The sequence below is a fragment of the Patagioenas fasciata genome, chromosome 10 (genome assembly GCF_037038585.1).
Source record: "Patagioenas fasciata isolate bPatFas1 chromosome 10, bPatFas1.hap1, whole genome shotgun sequence".
NCBI classification, from domain to species: domain Eukaryota; kingdom Metazoa; phylum Chordata; class Aves; order Columbiformes; family Columbidae; genus Patagioenas; species Patagioenas fasciata.
Genome location: NC_092529.1, coordinates 3,323,977 through 3,350,425, shown reverse-complemented (window position 1 = coordinate 3,350,425; position 26,449 = coordinate 3,323,977). Strand labels below are relative to the sequence as shown.

The 26,449-nt window shown below is 47.6% G+C and overlaps 1 long non-coding RNA gene across 1 annotated transcript; it reads right to left on the bottom strand.

Annotated features, from left to right (window-relative positions):
* Nucleotides 1-26,449, bottom strand: LOC139828688 (uncharacterized). Its single transcript, XR_011740596.1, has 7 exons — nucleotides 25,691-26,449; nucleotides 24,848-24,997; nucleotides 16,916-17,029; nucleotides 11,824-11,922; nucleotides 9,158-9,262; nucleotides 6,388-6,591; nucleotides 1-874 (listed from the first exon to the last, which is right to left on the bottom strand). It is a non-coding gene; the product is annotated as an uncharacterized lncRNA (long non-coding RNA).

Genomic DNA, 26,449 nt, shown 5'->3' with positions numbered 1-26,449 from the left:
TCTTATTATTGCTATGATCGCATTTTATTATGAAGCAGTTTGGGTGAGGTTATTTTTTTTTAATTTATTTATCTATGTTAATTTTGTACAGAGGCAAATAAGTTATGAGTTGGGAATTGTATTAATTGCACTGCTTGGAAATAGTTTAATAGCCGATTAGGTCGTTTGCTAGTCATTGCTTTTTTTCCTTTCTCTTTCTGCTCATTATACAATTAGGTTTTTTGTACAACAAACATCATGGTGTAGCAAACTATAACCCCTCTTCTTTCTCATCCTACACAAGGTTTACTAGTCATCCCCTAACCTCAGCTTCCTGACCATGCATTTCCTTGCATCCCCCATGTGCATTTTAAGGGCAAACAGAAGCCCATTTTACAGTCTGGAGGGAGGTCTCCCCATCCTCCCTAAGGCAAATAAACTGCATTTCACTCCCACAGCAAGCACAAGGGGGGTCAGCAATCAGAATCCCACAATCGCAATTCAGCCACATCCAGCAAATAATGTCACACACTGAGGACGTGATTGCCCGGTGCCATCCCCGCCTGCCGCCAGCAACACTGCTTCTTGTAGCCCAGGCGAGATGGTGGGGAACCAGTTCAGTTTGGGAAGCTGCTAAAGTGTCTTTTGCTTCTAGGTCATGGTATCTAACCTGGGCTCACAGCCAGTGTTTGGTGAACATTTGGGATGCGTGGGAAGCTGTCACTTCGCAGGACGTGGCATGGAGGGCACCAAGTGAAGCCAAGGACCATGTGGAGATCTTGGATGTGCCATGAGAGACCATGGGCAGGTGGCTGGTGCCCATGTGCTCGTTCTTACCATGAACAATGCTCCTGGGGTTCCCAGCCAGCGCCTTGTAACCTCACAGATCCCATCTCTGTGTAGAAAGAGAGGAAAAAGGCAGGGTTAGGAGAGGAAGAAGTAATCTCTGTGGCCTCTCCTGTTCCCTTACAAAACTACGCAAGGAAGAAACAATAACTTTCAAAAGCCCTGATATGATAAGGAGAGAGGTTTTTGCCCATTACATTTGAAGAAACAGAGATGCCTGAGTATTTGTGACTGTTACAACTCAGACTGGAAGTCTCAGCCTAGAGACATGAATTAGTTCTTCGCTTTGACAAGACAGAGCTGCAGGATTTTCCTCCTCCCTCCTCGTGTGATGTGAGTTTTGTGGTCTCAGCCCCCAATAGATATTTACCTGTGGTTTGCAGATGACAATTATAGTCTCCAGCTCAGCCCCTGGGCTGGTTCTGCCTTTCTGGACACCATTTTTGAATGAGAGCAGCCTTTAAGCCCCACAAACTGAGAGACAAGGACCCTCCTCTGCCTCCACCACAGGTATTTCTGCACAGGCTCCACAACTCGTGCTGCTAACATCAGGAGCTCGGAAACTTAGAAGAATCCTACAGTAACATTTTTCTTTCGCTTAATTACCGAAATAGACAAATTGGAAATTGGCCCATCATGAAGATAAATAGCAATTAAAAGAAAAAAAAAAAAGCGGTTGAGAAAACTGTTCCTGCTAAATTATAATTAACCACCCACCAGCAGGTACCTGGCGGAGGTGAGAGGGGTGGTGTGAGCGGATCGGACCGCGGCGCTTCCCGTGATGCTCCTCGTTACGGCACCTCCAGGGCACTTAATGCCCCATTTTGCTTTCAGTGCAATTATAAAAGGCCACTTACATTTGCCACACCCCCCCCCCCCCCTTTTGTCTCCCCACCCCAAGATCTCTAATAGTCTAAATTATCAGCAAATTGCCTATTTGATAAGGGCAAGCCATTTTGCATTGAGAGCTGAACTATTTCCCACTTCTGGGGGATAATATTAGGCAAATAACAAGCATCATTCTTTTGACATGTACAATTATTTGCCAAGTGTATGTTTGAATAGCCTGCTCCTTTGTGTGACAGGGTCCGTTCCCCATTAGCATACTTGACAGATGAATATGCTGGGTCCTTGTGGAAAACCTGGCAGTAACCATGGTGATTGGGAGACAATGTTTTGAGTGAGGGACGTATTATCAATTTCAACTGGAAGTAAAAAAGTGTACTGCTAACGAGCTGATCTGCGATCCAGGAGAAATACATTGTTCCCAGGTAATTAAGCCAATCTTGGTACTAGTTTTAAACTCACATAAATTAGAGGCAGAGGTGTCTACCTATTTTGTTGTTTCACTGCTGGAGGTTTTTTTGCCTTGATTTTTAATTGAAGTTCTCTTTGAAAGAACTGAAACGTGGTTTTCTGCCTTCTACGAAGTTCTGCGGACCCCAGGGTAAAGTGGATAATCAGGACACTCTCTGTCCCTGGGTGTATTAGAGAGGGTGAGTGGCCAGCCTTGCCAAACCAAGCTCCCAGAGCAGGCTCTCTATTGACCGTCACTTTTCGGGTTACCCTGGCTTTATTCTGAGCTTGCTTTCTGGGGCTGTGGAAGGAGCTGCCACTCCAATGAAAGCAGGTGGCTCAGGAGATCTCCTCTCCTGGCCTTGCTGAAGCAAAAAGCCTTTGACCCCTGGGGTCTTCCAGCCTCGGGACACACAGCAACTGTCCCCTCGGAGAGGAAGGGGCTGATTGAACCCCTGGAGAACCCCACTGAATGCCCACAAAATATTGGCTGCAAGCTCACTGAACAAAACAACAATCCTTTAGAAACTGGCGGGGCAAACCCCAGCTTTACAGGGCCAAGGAGAGAGCAATTTGGAGAGGGGACAGTTTGCTTTTGCTGGCTGCAAAGTCTTTTTCCCCTCGAGGAGGTGATTTCCAGATCCGCTCTGACACTTGCACTGGGTGCCAGCCCCTCCTGTGCACACTGATGTCCCAGCTGAAGTCCTGGGGACAGGAGCAGACAGACAGACAGACACCACCACCCATTCACGGTTACCTGCTGGATCTGAAGAGACAAGCTCAGGATGCAGCACTAAATCCATCACCGGGAGGATCGACATCCTTATCCCTTCGCTTGATTAGAGAGGCTGCTCACACGCCTCTGCCCATTAGGAATGAGACTAAATAACCTATGCATAGCAATGCTTTGCGTCGAATCTTACCCATTTAAATCTATACAGAATAGGTGAAAAGCATCTCCATTTTATCCTGGTAGTTATTTTGCATCAGCTTTGCCTGGGGATAAGCTGACATAAAGCCCAGGCAGGGAGGAACAAGACCAGTTTTCCCTTCATGCTCTGCTAATAAAGCCAAGCAACCTGTTAGAAACCAATGCCTAGTTCCCTTCTGAACCCCCTTAATCCCTGTAACACATAACCCCACTTTACTGAAAAGATAGATTATAGAAACAAGGTTATTATTAGCAGTTTGATTAGAAGCATATTCTCTACAGTCCTTCATTAAAAGGAATGTCCCTACTCTTTTAAACACAAATTTGCCCTCATTTCCCACACACCTGGTACGCTCTCGCTTTTATTATTGTAAAATATCCACTTGGAAAACGCTAAGTCAGGTGCCTGAGGTCAGAGAAGGTGACTTTTACCAGAGTAATGAATCCTCATTTCTTTCCTCGCCTTGTCGTTGTTTCTGGGTCTTTTATAGGCAAAGGCTTGATTTTTTCCATCCACCCCCCTCCACCCCCAGTCTCTGTTCCCGTCACTCTCCCTGTTTTGGACTTTGGCAGGTTGAGAGCTACAATTAGAGCCAGTGTTTATGGTGCCAGCCATATGGCTCACAATGCAAAACAGCAGCTGCATGGGAATCTCGAAACCAGCCCTCCTCAAGGTCACGGCCGTGCACATGGACACGTGTGCCCACCCAGGTAGGACACGCCAGCTCGTCGCTGGTCAATCTATGATCGCGCACGTCCCATCAAGTCCCTGCGCTGCAAGCTAATGCCAGAGCAGCTGCAGAGCACTCATCATGTCGCAAAGGCTTTGCACAGCGCTGGAACCGGGAATATCAGGGGTTTCTGTCTCCTCTTTGAGAGACCAGCTGCAAATTCCTGCGTGACCACAGCACCGCAGAGTAATTTCTCTCACTGTGGCACCCCTGTGGCTCCCAAACCTCCCAGCCAGCCTTGGTGAGCTTGGCTCTTGTGAGTTGCAAGTGCTTCTGCTATTTTCAGGGGAAAAAAAGGAGAATAAGGTAGGAGACAGGCTGAAGTCACCCAGGAACATCAAATCGTAGAATTATAGAATAATAGAACAGCAGAACAGTTTGGGTTGGCAGGAGCATCAAAGCTCCCCCAGTGCCACCCCTGCCATGTGCAGGGACATCTTCACCAGCTCAGGTTGCTCAGAGCCCCGTCCAGCCTGGCCTGGGATGTCTCCAGGGATGGGGCACCATATAGTGCTTTAAATGCAAAGTCTAGGCTGCTACTGAGACTTAGTTTTTGCTTTTGTCAGAGGGTCTTCTAGAGGGAGTTTGCCTTCACGAGAGGGCACAGAGCTTGGGTACCACTCATGGAGAGCCACCTGAGGCAGGGGCTCTCAAGGCAGCCAGCAGCTTCCTCTCCTGAACTACCCTGATTTCTGCCCGTTTTGTTTCCGTGATCACCCTCTTCTTCCCATCCCAAAAACAGGTGACAATGTGGCAAGCACTGTGGCCCCTTGGCTGGTGAATGGTTTCACCTGTGCCACAAAACATGTCGAAAAAGCCCATTGTTGCAATCACGAATGCATTATACCCATGTCTGAAGAGCAGAGCTTTGTCCCATATTGGGGGGATATATTTTTTTGTTTTTAGGGAAAGATAGTGTTTAAATGACTTACACTCTGCATAAACAGCCCTGCAAAAAGCAACCTGAGCATCTTCTACACCCAGCTGCTTTTCAGGAAACCCAGCACCAAGCTGACCAAGCTGGGATTCCCTCCAGCTCTCTCATGACATTAGCAGAGATGCTTTTAAAGATGTCACACTCATAAAAGAGCAAGAATGTGACCTGATTGAAGCAGGCGCTTCCCAGGCTGTTTATCACCCTCTGATAAATGAATGAGGGGATTTGATGCTCACAGGCGCTAACTAGACCAGAAGGGCACTCGCTGGGGCTGCGCCAACTGTTCCGCGCTTCTCAGAGAGCAGCAAAGCGCATGTCCCAGGGACGGACACGCAGGTCATTGAGCAGCTCGTCATCCCAAAGGAAGCTTTACCTATCGCCTGACATCGCCCATTGCTGAACTGCACCCATTGCTGTGTTTCCAGGATGTGCCCATTTAACAGTACGTGGCAACACCACGCAGCAGGTCAATACAGGGAGGGAGGAAGGCTGCCACAGCCGTCTAAACCTGCCAGGAGAGATTAGCCCAGCACTGCCCTTTCTGCAGGACACAGCCTCCCAGCCCTCGCCACTCGGACTGTCGTGGCTGATTTAGGACCCAAAGCTCTAATTCTCACCTAAAAAAGCAGGGTCTTGTCTGCCCGTGTTAAGGATTGTCCTCTTTGCCGCCCACTAAACCTATATATGAAGAGATGGGAGAGGTTTCCTAGCTAAGCATCTCATTCCCAATGCTGTTATCTGTAGTAACATGTTCAGTCTTCCTATGGTGCTCACAACAGACATGGGAAGAAAATTGCACATAAAAAATTTCCCATCATCTTACGTAAATGGTTTTATCAATGAGTCTTCAGAGTTCAAAAAGAGATGAAAGGTGCCTGAAACTAGAATAGTTCAGGTATTTAATAGAAATGTTAAGTGAGAGAACAAAAAGAGTGAAAATAACTTAATATCTTGCATTGTCTTGTGACATCCCACTGCCCAGTCACAAAAAAATAGGCGCTGGCTGGCAGTGAAAGAAAAAGGCAGGGGAGGTGATGGGGCAGAAGTGTTTTCTGGGCTCAGACATGTTCCCTCCCATGTAGACAAGGTGCTTAAACCATGGTTGTCTTCCTGTGAGTCTTTAACAGCGCCTAATTTAGGTTTTACACTATGTATTGCTATGCACGTGGCTGCAGAGAGCAATTGAAAACATCTTAATGAGGTACTTGGGCTCCTTATACAGTCCATGAAGAGAGCTGGTGACTGACAAACAGCTGAGGAAGCCTGGGAGCGATCAGAGCCGCTCTGCTCTGTGGAAAACACGGCGCACAGCACAGTGTGAACTTTCTCCCTTCAGGCAGGAAATAATTGCCTGCCTTCCCAAACCAGGGCACTTCTGTGCTGACTGTCACTGGATAAAGTTTTCAGCTAAGCAAAGCACAAAATAGGAATTAGTGATGTTCAGGGCTTATCGGTGTGGGATGGAGGCTTTCCGGGTTGCTCTTTGGGGTGCAAATACCCCCTCATACTTGGCTGATCAGCCTCACCCATGCAAGGCTCTGTTTGTTAGAGAGAACCCCCAAATCTAGTGGTGAATTCAAGGTCCTGGGGCTTGGGACTTCACTGTTAACTGCATCCCTGTGCTCCGAGACTGACAAACTGGGTGATGAGAAGGAGAAATGACCAACCTAATTTCCTTCCGTGACAACCCCACCTGGGTGAGGTGCTGACCTGGGCTGTCTCCGGCAGCCGAGATGTGATTTCGGACTCCTCGATGTTCCCACCATGAAGAAGGTGCCTCTGGTGCTGGCCAGGACCGTGATGTGCCATGATGTCCCATCCCGTAACTCAGGCTTCTCGGGGCTGCAGCAGCCGACTGTTTCCAGAGAGATCTAGAATGAGCGTTACTATTAGACATAGGCCTAGAGGCACATTAAAACACAATGAAGTATCTTAATCACCCTTTACAAGCTAAATTTATCACAGGGAACCCTGTAAAATGAAAGAGCAATTCCACGACGACGCTTCCCCAAGACGGATTGAGAGATATTATTTGTTGTTAACGAATGGCAAATTCATTGCTGTCTCATCCCCATGAATTAAATTTGTGGGGACATGGAGCAAGGGCCCTGGGCTGCACAGAAAGTATTTTGCAATCAGCTCACGGCACCTGTTTAAACTGCCTGGAAGGTTGGTTACACTGATGCTCTAATGCCCAGACACGAGCATTTCTGCCTCAAAATCTTCTGCGAACCTGGGGCTCAATAGCTTTCTGGCCCCTCCAGATTCAATTGACTCTATCAGCAGGATTTTCCTTCACAGAGCCCAAGGGGAGAGCACAATGATTTCTGCAGCTTCTTTAATGAAGCCAAGACATCCCAGCCTAAGTGGTACCTTCCCCTGCGTAATTAAATATTCGGCAGTGGCTAAATATTCAGGGTAAGTACCCCGGGTACACGATATCTGATGGGCAGCTGACTTCCCAGCAATACTTTATATAGGAAGCACCTGCAATTTTGCTGTCCCTCTCCATGTGCATCCCCACCATACGATGCAAAGCACCGGGGACCTCTGGCCTTTCCTCTCGCTGTCTCCCCGCAGGTCTCAGAGCTCCCACCACTCCAAACCCGCAGCACGCACCGCAGCCAAAGGGCAGCACGGGCTGACCTCTCGCAGGATCACTCTCCCCGCAGGCTGGATGCTTGGGCATCGCCCGACCCAACCTTCAGCGCTGCCCTGAAGAGCAAGATGAACACGCCAACAGGTCAGATGGACCACGTCCCACCAGGCTTCCTTCCAGACCTTTGCTCTGTTCAGTGCAAGCCGTCAACCATCTCTGTCCTCTGGGTGTGCCCTGGATGTGCTGTTTTCTTGTAGCCTTAATGACAGCGACGCTGTGCGTTATGAATGCAGAAAAACCCATAGACGAGGCAGAAAGGCTCTTTACTCAGATCTGCTTGGCGTCTCCAAGGGCTTTGGGGCTGGGGAGCACCCAGCTACCGCTCCAACTCTCACCAAAGGCATGTCCAGTGGGCAAACCAACGCCAGCTCCTCTAAACACAGGGAGCTTGAGTCGAAATAATTGATTCTCAAGCCCAGATCCACCAGGCAGCTCATATTCTCCCACAGTCATCTCATGTGTGCCCTTTCTGTGTGCCATTCTGCCGCTTTGACCATGAATTCAAGTCGATGTGCTTTAAGACACCAGATCTCTGCTTTTTGTTTGCTCCAGCCCTGGCCACTGTAAAGCTGAACTTTTCTTCACAGGGCTAATTTCTGCACGGAGCAGCAGGGGCAGAATGCACTCTCAAAGGGCAAATGTTTTAGGACTGTTCCAACGGACATTATAGGAAGCCTCAAAGAACAGCTGGAAAGGTCCAGCTCCCTGCTTTACCACTGATTCACTGCATGAGCATGGATAAATAAATCATTTAACCTCTTCCTGCCCCCGTATAAAAAGAACTGATGGTGCCTTTCCTTTGTCGAGCACCGTGAGATCTCAGGGTAAAACACACTCAGAGTTTTATTAATTCTTATTTTTTTGGGCTCTTGTTATTACGGTGATCTGTATGACCATGCACCTTTGAAGTAAATATCAGCAGGAAATAGAAAAAGAAGCTCCCCAGCATCCAGGGATCAGACAGTCCCATCGATTGCAAACACGCAGCCTGATTTAAATGAGTGGGTGCTGCGCAGACACATCGTCTGGGACCGTCTGCTCCTGGCTTGGCTCAGCAAGATGTCCCGAGTAATCTCCTGGACACACTTCCAATCAAACTGATGGCATGGGGGAAAAAAAGAAAGAAAGAAAGAAAAATCCCTCTTTATACATTCGCAGCTCTGCCATCATCAAAAGCCGATGGTGTAGCATGACCTTCCTGCCAGGAGATGCTGGCTAACCTGTGTATTTTCCTTGAGGGTCTCATATATCGTCCTCTTCTGAAAGGCGGCTGAGGCAGGTAACTGTTTGTTAGGCTGTGTGCTGTGGAAGATTGTACAAATACAGCGTCTTCTTGTCCTTGAAGAGCCTATAAATAAATGGGCTCTTACCTTGACTGCAGGCTGCAGTATTAGTCAACACTCAAGCAGTTCATTTGTAAATTTGTACACAATAGAATCCAAGGCACTTGAAAAAGAAGCAGAATGTACCTTTTTTGTGTGTGCGAGTGGATTTAGCGCTTGAGCAAACTGCCGGACTAATAGGCTGAGAGACCAAAGGTTCATATTTACCCACAGCAACACAGTTTAAACAGCCGCAGTGTCTGTGCTCCCTCTTTTTCTACCCTGCTGATGCCTCCAGAGCCTCCCAGGGATGCTGAAGGGACCCTGGCATCCTTCTCCCCATAGAAGGTTGTTATATCGCATTGTGACTGTCTATCCCTGGCACTTGGCTTTTTTTATTTGGCCTTGCAACCTGAGAAATGACAGATCTCCTCCCACCATGTGTTACCTTCTTACCTCCCTCCTTGGGTCTGGCTTCTGAATGGAAAACCTGCAGTCTGTCTTGTCTCATTCTGGGTACTCAGCACACCTCAAAAGCAGGTCCAAAGCAGTGCACGGGAGCTGGATGTCAAAATGCAATATTTCTCTGCTGGTCACTCGTTTTTTTAACACATAATGGTTATAATATTTTTTTCCTTGCTCTTGTTAGCCTTGTAGCTGGATGACTTAATTTATTCCTTATTGACTGTCTCCATTCTACCACTTTGGTAATTTATGGTCTCGCCACTTTGAATTATTTAATTTTGTGAAGTATTTTGGAGAGGTGTTTGCCTAGAGCAACGTACCATATCACCGTGCCATGTCTTGTACTGCTATGATTTCTGCCAGTCCCATTGTACAGGAAAGCAAGGAACAAAACAAAGGGAAACCTCTCTCTTGTCATCTACAAGAAACGAGCCCAGACTGGTCGGGTTTTGTTTTGTGAGCTATCGTCTCTCGCCTCAGCTGCGTTGTGTGGGATCCTGTGTTATTACCGAGGACCAAGGACAGGCTCTGCACAAATGCCTCTGAAGGAAGAATTAAAAACCATCACACGCTTAGTGAGGCTAAATGAGTATTCAAATTGGCTAATAAAAAAGTAATGAGGAATGCCTGCAGCCCTGAGCCACCTAAAGAAAATCAACAAATGCCAGCTACAATGCAAACACTTCCCGTGGTTGGCAGTGGGGATTTCAAAACAAGGCAGGGAGGGCTTGTGGGGACGGCAGAGGAGAACGACACAGAAATCACAGCTGCCGGAGGAAGCGCAAGGGAAAATCGTGGGGGAATTTTTTCACTGAAGGCAAAGACAGAGCTGATCGGAGGAGCTCCCAGCTGAAACAGGGCACAGAGCCAGCATCCTGCCCCGTCCTCCCCAAGGAAAACCTTAACTGGATATTATACAGCTCCTGGCCTGCTGGGCTTCCTCCTCCAGCCACAAAGCCCTTTGAAAGCAGGGTCTCCCAAGGAACTCTTCATGGTTAGGTTCAGGTCCTTCAGCCATCCCCAGGCTGCTGGGGGGATGCTCCACCACCACATATGGTTTCATGAAGCATAATGCCATGCCCACACTCCATCACGGCAGGCCCGTAGCATGGTCCAGCTGGGGGTGCTTATGCCGGGGCTCACCTCCCCTAAAGATTGGGGGATTTAGCCCCCATAAGGCTCCTTCCCAGGAAACAACTTTCCCCATCTTTCTTCAGACTTCATCTCTGGTGCTTCCTATCTCCTTCCGCCAATGCTGGGAGCCTAAACTCCATGTGTGATGCCGAGTTAGATGAAGTCGGTGAGATGTGTGCTACTAAAGAGACAACATCATGGTGCAGAGCATTGGAACCGGCTGCCAAGCTGCCTCGGTCACCCCAGTGTGATGAAGGGGAGGAGGAGGTGACAGTGGATAGGTGTAAGAAGAGAACTATATTAGAGATTGTGAAATGCCCAGGTGCCCTGGAGACCGTATAAATATCTATGACAAGACAGTGAGAATAATTAGCTTGACAGCTGTGGGTACTGATCAGGAGCATTTTTAACAGGATCCTGTCATGTTTGGGGCTATTACTACAGTCCAATGAGGTGTGATGCCATTTTTCCTGGTGATGGTTTTCCTTCCAGGGCGCATCGAGGTGTACTTACATTTCAGTAGGTATCTGGAGGGTCTTTAGCATATTCTGTCCCTCATTTAAAACTCAAAGCACCTTTTAAAAAATGACAAGCCAAAGTACTTGAGTTTAACAGACCTGTGGGAATAAAGGCTGACTCTGCAGGGGCCATGGTGTCAAGAGTGTGAGTGAGCTCAAAAGCAGGCCAAGAAAGTTTCAAAATGCAGACTTCAATTGGTAATAGGATTTTCTGGCCTTCCAGGCTCAAAATCTTCACCTCTGAAGGCTTTCTTATGTTATTTATGTCCTTTCCTCTAGAGCTGTGGCTTAGCAGGGCAGCTGAAGTTCAAAATGTGAAGGAACAGTGGGATAGTTGAACAGGGTCATCCTCAGAGTACCCCGAGTTCACACTGGGGTGATGGAGTGTGGGTTGACACTCATGTCTTCCCAACACACTCATCTAACACCCCCAGAACCATCCCTTCCCCTTCGCGAGAAGCTCGAGGGCCAAGGAGAGACAAGTGACATTGACTTTTGCACCACAGTGAGCAATGACAGAAAAGGAGTATGAAATAAGAAAATCCTGGAAGAGAGCCAGGGAATGTGTTTTCCAGAGACATATAATCTGTAATTGGGCTAATTCTGATGTATTTGTGTCTCCGATTCTTTGTTTCCCTGCTGTCTGTATAACTCTTGATTGGAACATTCGACGATGCTTTTGTGAGTTCCTAAATCCAATCCTCTCTGATGATGTACATGAATGTGCATCTGATGGATGTTTTCCAGCACCTTTTTGTTGCCTCAATTAAGGGATAATGAACAAGAATTGTTCCTATTTGTAAAACTTCTGCTATTTCCTGCTTCCCAATTGGTTGGACAGTATCTATTAATTAAACACAAAGCCTTGTAACATCTTTCAGGGGTGAGAGACCAAGACTGGGAAGAGAGGAAGAAAAGGAGGAGAAAGGGAGAGGTGAGGGGCTTTTGTACTTTCAGTGGCTTGCTTGTGGAGGCATATTTGTTTTGTTGCAATAATGTTCGTACCTTGCAGTTTTCTCTGCGTCTGATACTGGCGGAATGGATAAGGACAGCCGAGCAACCTCCAATGAGATCCATAACTCCATAGAACACCAAAATCGATGCCTCAGGGAATAAGAAATGAGATGCACAGCCTTTCATTTTTAGCCACTAGACAAAATCCAGTTCATCTCCCAAAGTGCAAAGAGAAATAACCATTATACGATACCTGTTAGGTCCTGTGTAACATAAGCTTATTGATAGCATGCAAGAAAAGTAAAATGAATAAAATAAAATAGAATAAATAAAATAAAATAAAGTAATGGGACAGTACACTGTATCTGTCTCAGCAGAGATATACAGGAAAATGAGGTCACAAATTTTTACTGAACTCATCACTTTGAGGTGATTTATGCCAGGGTGGGGGTGAAGCTGTCTTCGCACTGCCTGTGTTGCTGTGTGAAGGGAGGGTAGGCGTGTCGTGCCATCTTTCACCAGCACACACTTCATTTGATTATGTGATTTTAAATGCAATCCATCCAGATCTGCACACAAGCATAAAACACGCAATTCCATGTTTTAGCCCAATCAGAGGTATTACAGAGTGTCATCTATTCTGCCCATAAAAAAAGCAGCTTTAGCCTGAGCTTTAGCCTCTAAGATCTCCTCTGTCACCAGATAAAACATGTCTGTTTTGTCCTCTTTGGTTAAAACCCAGGATGGGTTTCTGTGAGGCTCCTTTGAGTCTGTTGGATCAGCTGCTCCTCCTGCCTCTATTTCCAATGAGCGATGGGGTGGGATGTTTGTGGAGAGGACGGGATTATGCGCCGCGATGCCATCGCTGACTAATCGGATTCCATCCACCCTTCGTACTCGCTGCCTCGGCCAAACTTTCCCATCCGAGGGGCGACTGCAGGAAATCCTCACCCGCCGGGGGAGCCTGCCCCCTGCTTTAAGTGGAGCCATATGCTTAATGCTTAGCGCACAACCCTGGCAAAGGAAGGGGGTGATAAAAGTCTTTGGAGCCTGTGTTACACATGCAAATATCGCCTGTGAAAGGCAAGTCTGTCTCCTTTGACACGGTTTGTAATCCTGATGTCACCCTCCTCGCTCTTTCTCGCACACACAGTGTTCATTTTGTCACACAAGACTAAAACCGTGTGGGGCGGTAGAATTTTGTGGGTTTCCCGAAGCCAAGTCTTCATCCCCGCAGAATCTGGAGGTTTAAATATAGAAATAGGGAGGCATGGCAGAAAGATGAGGGAGTTGCATCTGGTCTTTGTCATCCTAACATAACTCTGTAGTGACATCTGTGAGCCTAAAGCAGCTCCAGCTGAAACAACTGGCCAACCCTTCCTGTCTGCTGGGATATCCCAGGCAAACCCAAGCTCCAAGCTCTGCTGTTTCTTTATATTTGCTCCAAGGAAGCTGGGAGCACATATTGGATCTGTGCAGCAGAAATATTCCATTTGCTTTAGTGTGCCTAATCCATCTGTAGCTGAGAATGAGGAGACACCAATAGATGTTAAACTCCATGACCTAGTGCAGATAAAAGAAGGCACCTTATCCAATCTGGATCCTGGCGTCATCTTTTGGTTCACAAAATAAAGAGCAGCAGCATAAGCATCTCCCATTGCTCTGCCTCAAAGCCCTGATCCTCAAACACCTTGCCAGATATGGAAGAAGGGCTGAATTTCCATGGTCCCCTCGAACGCAAGCTTCTCTGAAGCCGCCACTGAAAGGACGGGCAAGTCTGTTGTCTACTCTGTTCTCTCTGTTGATACCGTGTGAAATGTGCTTAGGTACTCTAGAGATGGAGGCTCCTGTAACAAGGAGATAAGCTGGAGGTAGTGGCGGCTCTGGTGATAGGGACAGGGGTGTCTGAGTGCTGGACACAATGCTGAGGCTCTCAGGAAGACATCAAATGGGCTGATAAGGACATTCCCCATCCAGGCGAGCAGAGACGCGGTGGACAGACCTTTATCATTCCACCCATATGGGATCCCTACTCTCCTTTGTGATAAACCCCCTTGTGCTTAGACCAAGGAAAATAAAAAGAGCCAAACATCCCTGGGGCGCTGCTTCCTCCTCCTTCTTCCTCCCTGTTCCTCCTGCCTGTGCCTTCCCTCTAGAGTCAGCAAACCTGGGGATATCCTACGTGGGAGCATTGCTGCTCTGTGCACAGGAGATGCCACAGGGTTTTTTCCTTTTTCCACTGCAACTTAAAAAAAATTACTCTGCTAGCCACTCAATAATTAATGCTTATGAGCACTGATTCAGCATGTCAGGAAGAGAATTTCCCACTCTTATTGTAGTCTTTTGTAATTGAATCTTATGCTGTTATATTAGTGTGGCCCCAGGTGAGTATGCAATAGCTGAGGGGGGAAAAAAAGGTAAGATAAAGGAATTACAATAGAGTCAAGCTAATGTGAGAACAAGGCAATGTCTTCTGTGCCTCAAGGTGCTAAGTTAATCTCTGATAAGTTATTAACTTATTAATGGGCTGAGAAGGGATGAACTACTTTTCATCCAAAGTCCCAAGTGCTGCTCGTTTTCTTCCACATACTTCTCCTTGTCAACAGATTCTCCTTCGGTGCTGCTTCCCCATCACTCTGCCTCACTTCCTCCGCATCTCCTGTTTCAGCCCTAATGAAATCTGCTCGGAGAAGCTCCTCTGCAGAGCGATCGCATCGTGCTCAAAGCCGAGGATGTTGGCACTGCAGGAAAGATTGAGAGGCAGAAATCGAGAGGATGAAAGTTAAAGAAAAATTTCCAGAAATTTCTAATTAATCTCTCCTCCTGTTTTTGACTAATCACTGATGTGGAAGAGTAAAAAAGAGAGGTAGGTAGTCTTCAGATTAATCAAAAGGACTTAGAGTGGTGCACCTCCATCCCAGCTCTCAATCCAGCATTGGGTTCACAGGGAGCATTTCTGCACTCAGGGCTCGATGTATGCTGCATTATCGGAGATCATGGCATTTGCCAGCTCTTCTTCTGGGGTTTTCTTCTTCTCTTCAGAGTTCTCACTGATTCCAGTTTCTCCAAAACCAGAGCAGGATGATGAAATGGGGTGAAATTTTGAAAAGCTACAGGAAGAGCTGCTGTTGAGGAAAGAGGGACAGGTCCCAGCTCAGTCTCGGGGGATATAATTTCTCCTCATATTTGGATTCTCTTTGCCACTGAACCATCTCACTCATCCTCTCTTTTGAAGCTGCAGTGATGTGAACAGCTGTGCTAGAAGGGGGTTTTTCCTCACTGTCCCATTGCAGAGCCTCAGAGCACTGACTGCAAACCCCAGGTTGAACTTTCCTCCAGGTCTCTTCTGCTAAGGAGGGGCATCTCCTAATGGTGCAAAGAGGAGGTATTAACCTGTTGACCGCAAGGTTTAAATCTCCCTTTTGAGTGTGGTTGAACAAGGGGTGGGTTCAGGTTCTCTGCCCAGTGCCATCCTCATCATCTGGCCAAAAATTGAAAGGCAAATTAATAAATGGTGCCAGGGGATGAGTGACCATTCCCTTGGCCTGGAGGAGCAGGCTACAAACGGTCAACACATCAACACAACAGGCTTGTGACAACCTCACTGGATCAGAGACCACCCTGCAACACCCCACCAGAGCGTGACACTGTTTCTCCAGTGTTAAAAACAAATTGTGCTTTCAATCCCTTCCAAACTCAGACATTGATGCTGAAGTTGCAGGGCGCAGATAAAAAGGATACTGTTCATTAAAATCTGCAGATGATAAACCTGATAATTCTTTTTCACAAAAAAATCAGTGACTGTTCCGCCAGGGGAAGGCACAGGCCATCACAAGCCTTGGCACAAAGCGGGAGAGGGACAGAAAATAAGCAGCAGCCAACTTTGGAAAAACACCCAAGGGGTTGTCTTCGAATCAGTTGAGGCTTCAGCCCAAATCTTTCTGTTTGCTCAGAGACAGGTTGGCATCTCTGTCTGTGCTGCTGCTGCTGCTGCAGAGGGTAGGGAGCTCAGCAGAGCATGAAAGAGATTGTGATAAAGATACACTGGCTGCCATCCTCCTTTCACTGGAAACAGGCTCAGTTTCATATCCAGATGACATCTCAAACACCAGCACTGCGAGGGGGGAGGCAAGGGGCTGCTCTTTCTTCACCCTTTCTGTTTTTGATATCATGATTATTATCTGCAATTATTTGTTGCTAGGGCATCTTCTTGGGTGTATAAATAGAGCCAAAAGAAGTCCCCTTTCCCCTCCCTGCTCCTGAGCATGCACCTTTTTCATGCTGCACCCAAGCTGGATGAATTGGTCGGCAGATAAAAGCTTTTGTTGAAGATTCCCCTGCATTCCCACTTTGTGAGCTATTCCCATGCCAGTTCTGCTTTCCAGCAATATCAGCTGTGCATATAAATTTTCAGACTCATCTGGATGAATCCTCTTCTGCCAGCCGGCTGTTTGAAAGCATTCCCTGAGCCCATGTGCTGTGTGCTCTGCAGAAGCTGGCTGGCACCGACATTCCCCTGAATTCCGCTGTCCTGCCACGACACCATACACTTGTCACCATGATGGGGAAGGGGTAAAACACCTTCCATCTCCAGGGCTTGCTCAGAGTGATCTAGTTCATACCTAGGACCTTCTCGCCAGCATCCAGCCAGCAAAAAGCAGTGACCTACAGACTACCAGGTTAAATCTGCACACTGTCCCAGATGCCTCGTGAAACCTTTGGTGTGTTGCTTCACTGAGTCTCAGTTCTCCCTCCGTAAGTGTGGGGGGAATAACAGCAGCGTCCAACCTCACAGCAGTGCTGTCAGGATGGATACCACAGTGACCAAGGTCCTCACATCCTCCAGCATCAAAGGCCACAGCTTTGCTCCAACAAAGCAGTACAAGCATAACCAGAGGTGGAAAAAAAAAAGGTTTCCTATTCCAAACAGTAACTTTGGGGAAGAACAAGGGAGACATTGCACACCCTACCAACCCCAATCCAAATTGTCATTCTCATTCATGTTTTTGAAGTGTCGAGATCTGTGAACATTTTCACAAAGACCTACTGCTTGGCCAAACACCCAGGAATCAAAAAGAAATGGTGAAAACCGCATGGACCACAGAATAAACACAGAGAAGCAATCCCAGACCACAGCCAATACCTCATTGTCAGACGTAGATCATCATCCAAGCAGACTCCCAGGTGGCGAGCTCTGGTGACGAATGGGAGGCAGGTCTCATCAGGGACATGGGAATGCAGGCATCCTGTGTGTTTTCTGCATAAAACCATAAGTCATCCACAGTATTAGAATGGCTGAAGAACAGATAAAGGCTCTCTGTGAAGCTGAGCTTGAATCTGAGGCCTCCTTTAAATGCAGGAGTTGGCATCAAATTAGGGATCAGTTGATCCTCGCGATCAACTGACTCCTCGTGCAAAGAGTCTTATTGTGTGAGGAATGCAAACCACAGCGCTGGTTTATCGTCTTTCTCAGCTCACAGGGTGTTCATGCTCACCCTGCCAGAGAAAGCGATAGGGTTCAAGTGACCACTACCAGACTACACGAAAAATCAGTCCAGCCCAAACGTGCATCCACAAGCAAACCTGGTCACACGCTTTTGGTGTGGAGCTTGCTCGTGTCTGGCTGGTTCCCCAAAACAGAACAAATCCTGAAGGTGCTGAGCTGGTATGATAAATGGAGCCCAGCACACAGCACTAGTTCATAGACAGGTTTGATTTCCTGTGCTTATCAATACCTGTTGCTAGGCAGGGGAAATGTCTTTTATCCTCTCCATGCCTACTTGCCTTTTATCACATACAAAACAGAAAGGAGACCTAATATATAACTATGCTTTCCCCCAAAGAGAGAAGTGGAAGTTGCTGCACTTGTATTGCTTCCCGTGTCCCTTAACCTGCACTTACACAGTCTTTCGTGTTCTTAGAATTATTGCCCTCTGATGCAGCATTATCCCATGTTGACTTGTTGTCGTATTCATGGCAGCATTACATTCCCTGGGGAAAAAGGGCTCCTGGCAGTACTGCTTTGAGAGACCCTTTATTATATCGATGCCAACAGAGATTGCCTCTTTGATAAATGAGCATGTACCTATGAATAAATACAGGAGTACATTTTATATGTATTGTATATCTGCAGTGACAGAGTAGAGGTTTGTGTAGGCATGTGCTTTTAATATGCATGGAGGGCACAAGGCAGCAGTAACTGGCAACTGTAGGTTGCTGTGTATGTATTCCAATGACAAATGGAGGAACCAAGACAGCCATCTAGACAGGATGTTTCCACTACATCCCTTTTTTGCAGCACTCTGCACTCTGACTGGGTATGGTACTCTTTGGATGCAACAGAACCTCTCTGTGAACGTGAACTTGCAAACTCAGCTATGTTGGTCTGTCTTCTGGCCTCTCCTGAGGCAAGAAAGCTAAGGGAGATGAAGCTTTCCACTTGATTCCCAGACTGACACAAAGAATAAATTGCAGATGAAAATTGTTGGCCTCTTGGGAGATCTTCCTGAAGGCACTGTGTGAGTGCAGGATTGTCACTGGGATGCTCTGGTACACACCAATGGTTGAGAAGAAGCAGGTCCAAAATGGTTCAAGGAGCAACACCAGACTCCAAAGCCCATTCTGGTTGCCCAAACCTCCAGAGGAACATCACCATTTCTACAGCCCTGGGCCTGAAAGAGCCCACATCAATGCACACACCCAAGGCAGAAATCTTTGTGTGCTACCCTGGGTCGTGAACAGCTCGGGAGGAGATCATCACGCAGAAAAACCTCCCAGCAACAAGCCAATGCAAGGACAGAGAAGATCATTTCACTGAGGAGCTCAAAGGGTGAAACTTTCCCCTGAGTGCTTAACTGAGAGGTGCCGGGGTGCCAACCCAAACCAGACTTCATCTTCTAACCCAGCTCTGTCAGAGAAGAATAGGAAGGGAAGGGAGAGAGCACCTCAGCCATTCTCATCCCTCCCCAAAATGAGTTCATGGTCCCTGGAGGAGGGAATAGCAGCTGCCCCTTGCCTGGCACCTCCGTGCCTGACATCTTGCCCCTGCTGGGGAGCAAAGGAAACTAATTTCCCAGCTCCTGCTGACCCTGCCTGAATGGTTCCTTGTTATATTCTCTGAAAAGTTTAGAAGTTGTCTTTCAATACCATAACAGCAAGGTGATGGTTACCAAGGGAACAGGCCAGGAGAAGGTCAGGCTTTTCTGGGTATTTTTTCATGCTTTAACTCAGCTGAAAGTTTTTGCAGACAAATCAGATGGGTGTCTTTCCATCCCAGAGAAATAAAGCCGTCATTCCCTTGGAAGAGGACTGATGAGGGGGGAAAGGGATAGCTCAGATTTCCCACAAGAGCACACCACGTTCTGGGAGAGTTACCCTCAGAATTGCCTGTGATGGGAAAACCCTGTAGTACCATCAGCAGTTGTGATTTCAATCCAGGGACATAACTATGAAACCCCTGGGGTGATGAGTTTAAAACTGGATTTGCTTGGAGGCCACAGTAGAGGTACAAAGTAAAAATATCCCCGAAGCATAAAATAGAAAACCGAACCAGCAACTTGCCTGAAGTGAATCAGCACAGCCCTTGGAGCTCTTGCATTTCCACGGAGCTATGTTGCTTTCACCAATAGAAAATGCAGCTCTCCAGGAAAGCTGGTAAAGCTGAGGTTTAAACAGAAGGTCTCAGACACCAGGGCATCGTGCAGCCATGAAGCAACAGGGCTGTGGAGCAATTTCTGCTGTAATAAGAAGCCCCAAAAGTGGAGTTAACATTGAGGTAGCTAAAGAAGAGCAGAGTCTGACTCTGCTCAGTGTGGTTGTCTCCTGGCCACAGAGGACTGGACCTCTGCTCTTTCAGGAGGGCGGTTATTGAATGACCAGGTTCATTTTTCATGCTGAACACGGCAACTATTGTGCTGCTGCTACTTTGATTTGCAGTGCTGCTGTTACCCCAACAGGCTGCCTGAGTTAAGGGAGATATAGGAACCAAAGAATGGCCGTTTTAAGTTCCCAGTGTATGCTGAATGCCAACTGCTGCCAGTCTTTCCCCTCTAAGAGCCCTGCCAAGCATCCTTATCCTCTGCACTTGGGGTTGGATCCCTTTCAAAGTCCTTCACTAGGAAAAAAACACTTTTGCTAATGAAAACCTATAGTTCTGCTGGCCCCAATTGTGAGTGCTGCTAATGAGGGTTCTCAGGAGACCCTGTTTCTGTACAGCAGAGCCACTTGACATTAGTCAACATTAGTTGCCCTTCCAATCCCTGATAGGGTCAAACAAACAAGCTCTCTCTACTTCAAGCAAAGAGCTGGCTCTACTAAACATCTAAATGTCGAGGTAGGTCAGCCAAGGTGCAATCAGCTCTCATGACATAGCCATGAGCTGCGATGCTTTGTACTGGTGGCCAAGCAGACTCCTGCTGGGAAAGAAACTCTTCCCTGGCTCTAAAAGCAAATCCAGACTCTTACCTCAAGCTTGGCCTTCACAAAAGAAAGCCCAGTCAACGACATATGGTTTTGAAAGAACAGGTTTTGATTTGCAGACAAATTTGTGTTCCCAGCACCAAGGTGCTTGTGGTTTGTGCTGAAATAATAGATGTTTTAGTGCTGAATTGCTGGGACATGAGGGTGTTCGTCTACTCTTTCTCAAACAAAAAGTCAGTCCAAGTAGCCTTCATGATCTGCTCATGTGCAGCCTTCACACTCAATGTGTGTGCGCCCAGAGGGGACTGAGCAGCTGGATCTGCCAGTGCAGGTGGCCCTGAGCACAACCCTCACCAGCACACATCCATCAGTCCTTGGACAGGCACGCTTCCAGCTGATTTATTGGTATTTAATATTTAAACATCAGCTGATCACTCAGCCCTGGTGAGTAGATGTTCAATACCAGCAGAGAGGAGCCATCTCCTGCCAGCCCACCCGGCCTCCTCCATCACTCATGCCAAGTGCAGAGCCTTCTCCTTGCTCCCTGGATAACTGGGGGCCCTCGCCATACACAGCTCAGCTCCTCCATCCCTTGCCTCCCTTCCCACTTACCCACCCTGCTCTGCACACGTCAGAGACCTCTAGGGATTCACAGTGTCAGGATCCAGCAAGGAGATTCATTCCAGCTTATCTCCTAAACAGGACTGACAAAGCTCTGTTCCCCTCCTCTCACCCTGTGGGGTGAGCAACCTCTCCACCGTTGGTGTCCATGTCTGTTTCTCAGTGTCATCTTTTGCTGGCCAGCTCCTTATACTTGTCCGTCTGTCTTCAGATTGCCCTTTCTTAGCAAGGAAGGACCCTGACCAGAATCTAACAAACTGCATCCTTCCCTTCAGTGCCCTTGCAATAATAATTCACTGTCCTGGCACAGGCAGCTGGAGCACAGGGGACCTTGTCAGCTTAAAAATCACAGCCACACTTCTGGGACTCTGAATCCAGCAGTACCTGAGATGACTGAAACAAGAAGAGGTTTTGAAAACCAATTTGCTCTCTGCTCTTTCTACCTCTTTGTTTGCATTTTTCATTTCTCTCAGCTTGGGGGATGAGGCTTGGTTGTTAGGCTCACGTTTATCAGTGTTTAGCTCTCTGAATGTCACTTTACAGCCCTGTCTCTGGGCCCTGCAGGTGGCACTTGCTTTCCCCTAAAGAAATAGCACCCCCACAATTTTTCTTCCAACTCCTGTCCAAAAAATAAATAGTACAGGAATATTTCTGATAGTGTCGGGCATTGTAATAGTTCATTCATTTCAAGCCTAAATTTGGGACTGAATTTGAGCTGGCAGTAGCTCTTTAATATACAGGACCTGTCTTATTACATCTCCGTCTAATGCATATTTGGGAGCTTTCCCTGAAAGCTCTTGTATAAAGGAGTATTATGACATCAGGAAGTCTAAAAGTACCTGAACTGCAGATGTGATAAATTCAGCAGGGTGATACGTGCCTGGAATTCGTACTTGCCTTTTTCCATTGGCAAATGGCCGCCTGGGCTCCATCCCCCGGGATAGCTGTAGAGAACAGCCAGTTTGATGAGCCTAACCAGCCATTGGATGTCACTTTGGCTCCACACTAATTCAAGGGAAACAGCATTTATCTGGCAGCCAGGCAGCCAGCTCTTCAGCAGCTGAGAGTTTAATTATCAAAGGTTCAGGCGAATCTTGCTTTTGCTATCTCCAACCAGCTGCTGCAGAAAAAAAGACCTTCTGGCCCCGTCCAGAAGTTTGTGAAGCTCTTGCAAGTTCCCTTTCGCTGTTAAAATGAGTCCCAGCCCATTTGCCCTTTCCTGTGAAAGCTCTGGGCTTGGTGCCACTGGAAAAAGGAGACGGTGAAAATAATACAGTGGGCAAGGGTAGATGAGGCTGAGCAAGCAGCAGCCAGGAATGGGAGCACTGGGCAGATTCCAGCTTGTGCCTTGATCCAGCTGTGGGGGTTTGCACTGATCGATGGGCATGGGCACAGCTCCTTCGAACTGCAGGATGCCATTGTTTCATGGCCTCATTCTGCAGTGACGGAGCTGAGCTACTGTCTGGCTGGCGTTCAGTCCAGGCTGGCTGTGTTTCTGCTGGTGGACCTCAGCCTAAGCGGTCTCAAAGCAAAAAGCAAAGGCTACGCCTTCCCGCTCCCTGCCCCAATTTCACTCTTTGGCAATCCCAGTGGAAGGGTGGGGATTGACCAGGCCAGAACAAGCAAACTGAAGGCAAGATAAGAAGAGAAAACTCTCTTCAAAGACAGCACAGTATTTCTGGAGGAGTAAAGACCAGAAGGTGCACCAAGGGAGAGGTGACCACAAATGAAGCCACTTTTCCCCACAAGAAGACGGAAGGGCAGTGTGTGAGGAGGGTGGAGGAGATGCCTGGGGTCATGGGGGATGTCCTGCTCCATGCTTCCTCTCATTCCAGTGCCTCAGACACTTCTTGTGGTTCCTTCACGTCTCGGTTCAGCCACCCCTGGATTTGTCTCCCAGCCTTGCTATCAACCACAAGCAGTCCAAACCACAAGCTGTGGGTACTCTCCCAGGTTCTGCTCAATATCCAGATCTACCATGTAAGTGAGACACTCAAGAGCTGAATGAGGTGCCATTTCTAATAGATCCTTTGCACTTTTGTGGCAGGGATGTCTCTGCCCTTTCAGTCCTGCAGTGGCTGGTTAATAATGGGGCCACTTAAACGCTTATCAAGAGAGTTTGTAACTAATGTGCTAGCAATGCACCTGCTTTTCGTCATTCTCAGGCTCTCCGCAGACACAATCAGACACAATTGGCCATTCTCAAGGCACATTTATCTTTTGAATATGAAGGCAAGAGACTCAATTATCTTTTTCAAAAGTAAGCTAAGATCCTGGCGAGCAAATTAGTTATCCTCCCCATTCTTCTTCAAAATGCCATCAGGAACCGTCATAAGCAAACTTTGTCAATCACTATGTGTTTTGCCCAGTCTGCCTGAGCAGACAGTAAGGATCCACGTAGGGAAATATGTTGTCTCCACTCCCCACCCAAGAAAAGTCTCTCCAGAGCTTGGGCATGATTTTTGTATTTGAGACTCCAGGCTAGATGCAACATAACCAGGGAGCTCAGGGCATGTGTGAACCTGAAGAAGGTGGAAGGAGCACGAGACCATAAATATCTATTGCTGGCTGGAAACATAGGGCTCTCCCTGCCCCTTCACCACCAACTCAAACAAATTTGGAAGACACCCAGCCAACTTCTCTAGATGGGAGAGAAACACATCCTGTAGCAAGTTCCTGCTAAAAATCTGATCCTTGGCTCCCCCTTGTAGTCCAGAAGCAATGTCATTAAGCCCAAGCTGCCTTGGGTGTCTCGTTTTTCCAACCTGCATGAGAAAAAGTGTTTATTTAACACCATCTCCCCAGGGTTTCCTTGGCTCCCTAGTCTCCAGGCCCGTCAGTTTACTCACAGCATCGCCAACTGCAAACTGATTAGTCCAGTCCCACTTCTCCTCTTCCCCATGGTTATCACTTTTATTAACAGCAAGGGAGTGATAATGGGGAAAGATGATCAAAGCTGCTGGTACTAACGCAGGGGATTAGCAGTATTTATATTCCTGATCAGTGCACTCTCAGTGTGGAGAGGGAACTGCCACGAATCAGCCTTTTCTGACAGCGTCACTGCAGTGCCACTGCCTAAATAGCTGCTGGCTAATGAGGGAACAGCTCGCTCACTTGGCTACTTCTCTCACAACCCAGCGTGCCCAGGCTTGCATCCACAATGGCATGCAGGCACCTGATCTGGGGTTTCAAACTGCTCTTGAGGTCTTGCAGGTAAGATCCACCGTTGAGAGAAAGCCACCTAGTGCTGAACAAACAATTGAGCTGATGTGGCTGGTTCAGGAACAGGAACATCTGGAACAGGTTCCTCAGAGAGGTGGTGGATGTCCCATCCCTGGAGACATCCCAGCCCAGGCTGGATGGGGCTCTGAGCAACCTGAGCTGGTGAAGCTGTCCCTCCTCATGGCAGGGGTGGGACTAGATGCACTTTGAAGGTCCCTTTCAACCGAAACTATTCTATGGTTCTGTGATTCTGTGATCCAGGGAGAACAGATGTGGTGGTGTGTGTTGATTCCACTGAGATTCCAGCAGCCACTCAGTGGCAGGCAGGAATGTGGGGAGAGGACACAGGGCCAGCTGACCTTGGTCGGTCAATGTTGCTGGCCACCATCAGCAAACCAAGATGAAGAGTCTTCACCTGACAGGGTCTGGAGACCAATGCAATGGGCAAAGAGCAAATGGAAAGTACCAGGACCAGGGAGACGGGTCAGAAACACCTTTGGGAGTCCAGAATTTCACTTCACAAGGAGGAATGAGGACATAAGGAAGCAGTCCACTTCTATTCTGCCTCCCTTGAGGGGTCTTTCAGAGAGTACATGGCCATCATCCTCAGAAATCCCACAGACAGGCACCATTGCAGCACTCCCTCTCCACCAGAAAGCAATGCGTGGATGCTCAAAGATGATCTGAGGAACCAAGACAACTCCTTTCCAAACCATGTAGTCTGTGTAAGCTGGCCACACTTGAACATTGCATCCAAAACCAAGGCATTCTTATAAATAAAACTTTGCAAAAGACAGGAAAACAGATATCTTACCCATCAGATTAGGGCAGCTTTTGGTGTCAGCCCAGCGAGAAATGAGCAACCTGGGTTTGATGTGCAAGTTTGAACAACGCCATCTGGGCCATAAGGTGCTTCCTCAGAACTATCTGGAGACTGGATGGGAGATCTTCTTCCTAATGATTACTATTAAGAAATAAGAATCTTAAACAATACCATTTGCTTACGGATAATTTAGGGTCATAACTCCCTTCATGAGTGGTTTGAGTTATCTTTGACTATTGGCACAACTATTCTTCCCCCACCCTAGCCCCAGCAGGTTGTTCATCACTCTCCATCTCTCCTCTATGCAGTGCAATAATGTCGTAAGTATTTATTTATATCATTGTAATTGGTTGCTGTGGAGACAATCATTATGTCACAAGTATAGGCCAGGGAGTTTTGGCTGACGAATGCATTACAAAGGGGCCGTGGGGGTGAGCCCCGCTGTTCTAGTGCACACTCCCATCCTTCCAATCACACCACGAACCACCTGCATCCACATGCATGCCCAACCCCACCTGCAGATGTTGGTCCCACATGTGGCCACGTGTAAACACAAGCTGACTTGCTTTGGCAAAACCTCAGAGCAGAGATTTTTATCCGCATAACAGGGCAGTGACAACTGAAGGGAGAGGAGACACAGTTGTGAACCACACGAAAAGGCTGGAGTCACTTGGGGTAGGGCAGAGGACAATGATGACCCCCACCCCACCCACATTTTAGCCTCTACACACACACACACGCACAGTAAAAATCCCTCTGAAGGGGTTTTGCAAAGCCCCAGGTAACCCGTGGGGACTAATGAACACTTTACACAACCCCATTGCTGTTACTCACTCATCAAAGCTGTTGTAGATTGTCTCACTGTTTCAGGATTGCAACATGGCTCAACCAAGATTTACTTTTCTGAGAAAACCTTTTGTCCCATACGCTGCTTCCAAGGTCGTGACACCTAGTATAGTATAACAACAGCCTGTCATATAGGAAGATGTGGACTTCTTATACACTCCATCATGAGGATGTTCATCAGCAAGTCATGTTCTACTTGTGTCTTGTGAAAAATCAGAAGGAGCAAGCAAGAGGTGAAGGCAAGTGGTTTTCTTTGTGTGCCTGCATCCAACCAATTTCAGAAAAAGCACTAACAAACTCCCATCCTAGCCAGCTCCGATTGAAGGGGAATGTAGAAGAGCTGATCGGCACTAGTGGGCTCTGGATAAATGGGCTTGTTTGCCTTGGGATCATGAGGTCAGAGGAGGGTCAGTTCACCGTTGACCACCATTCGTTAGCCTCTGGCAACGGCTCAATGACTTCTGTGTAATAAGGAGCCAGTCTTGGCTTGGGTCCGAGTGGAACGAGTGTCGGTGTCACCGCAGTTGCTGTCCTTGCTGGACTCTTGGCTGGGAAATAACGAAGCAATTCAGAGAGCCCATCCTCACAGGTTGGCACCTTTCTGGGAGATCACCCCAGGGTCGTGCAGAAGGAGTTTCTGCTGTGTCTCGGTGTAGCTGGGCGCAGAAGCAACTGTTGAGCTCTAGTTCTCATTGATGGGTGAAGACCAGATGTCACCATCAAAGATTAAAGCAACGAAAAGCTCAA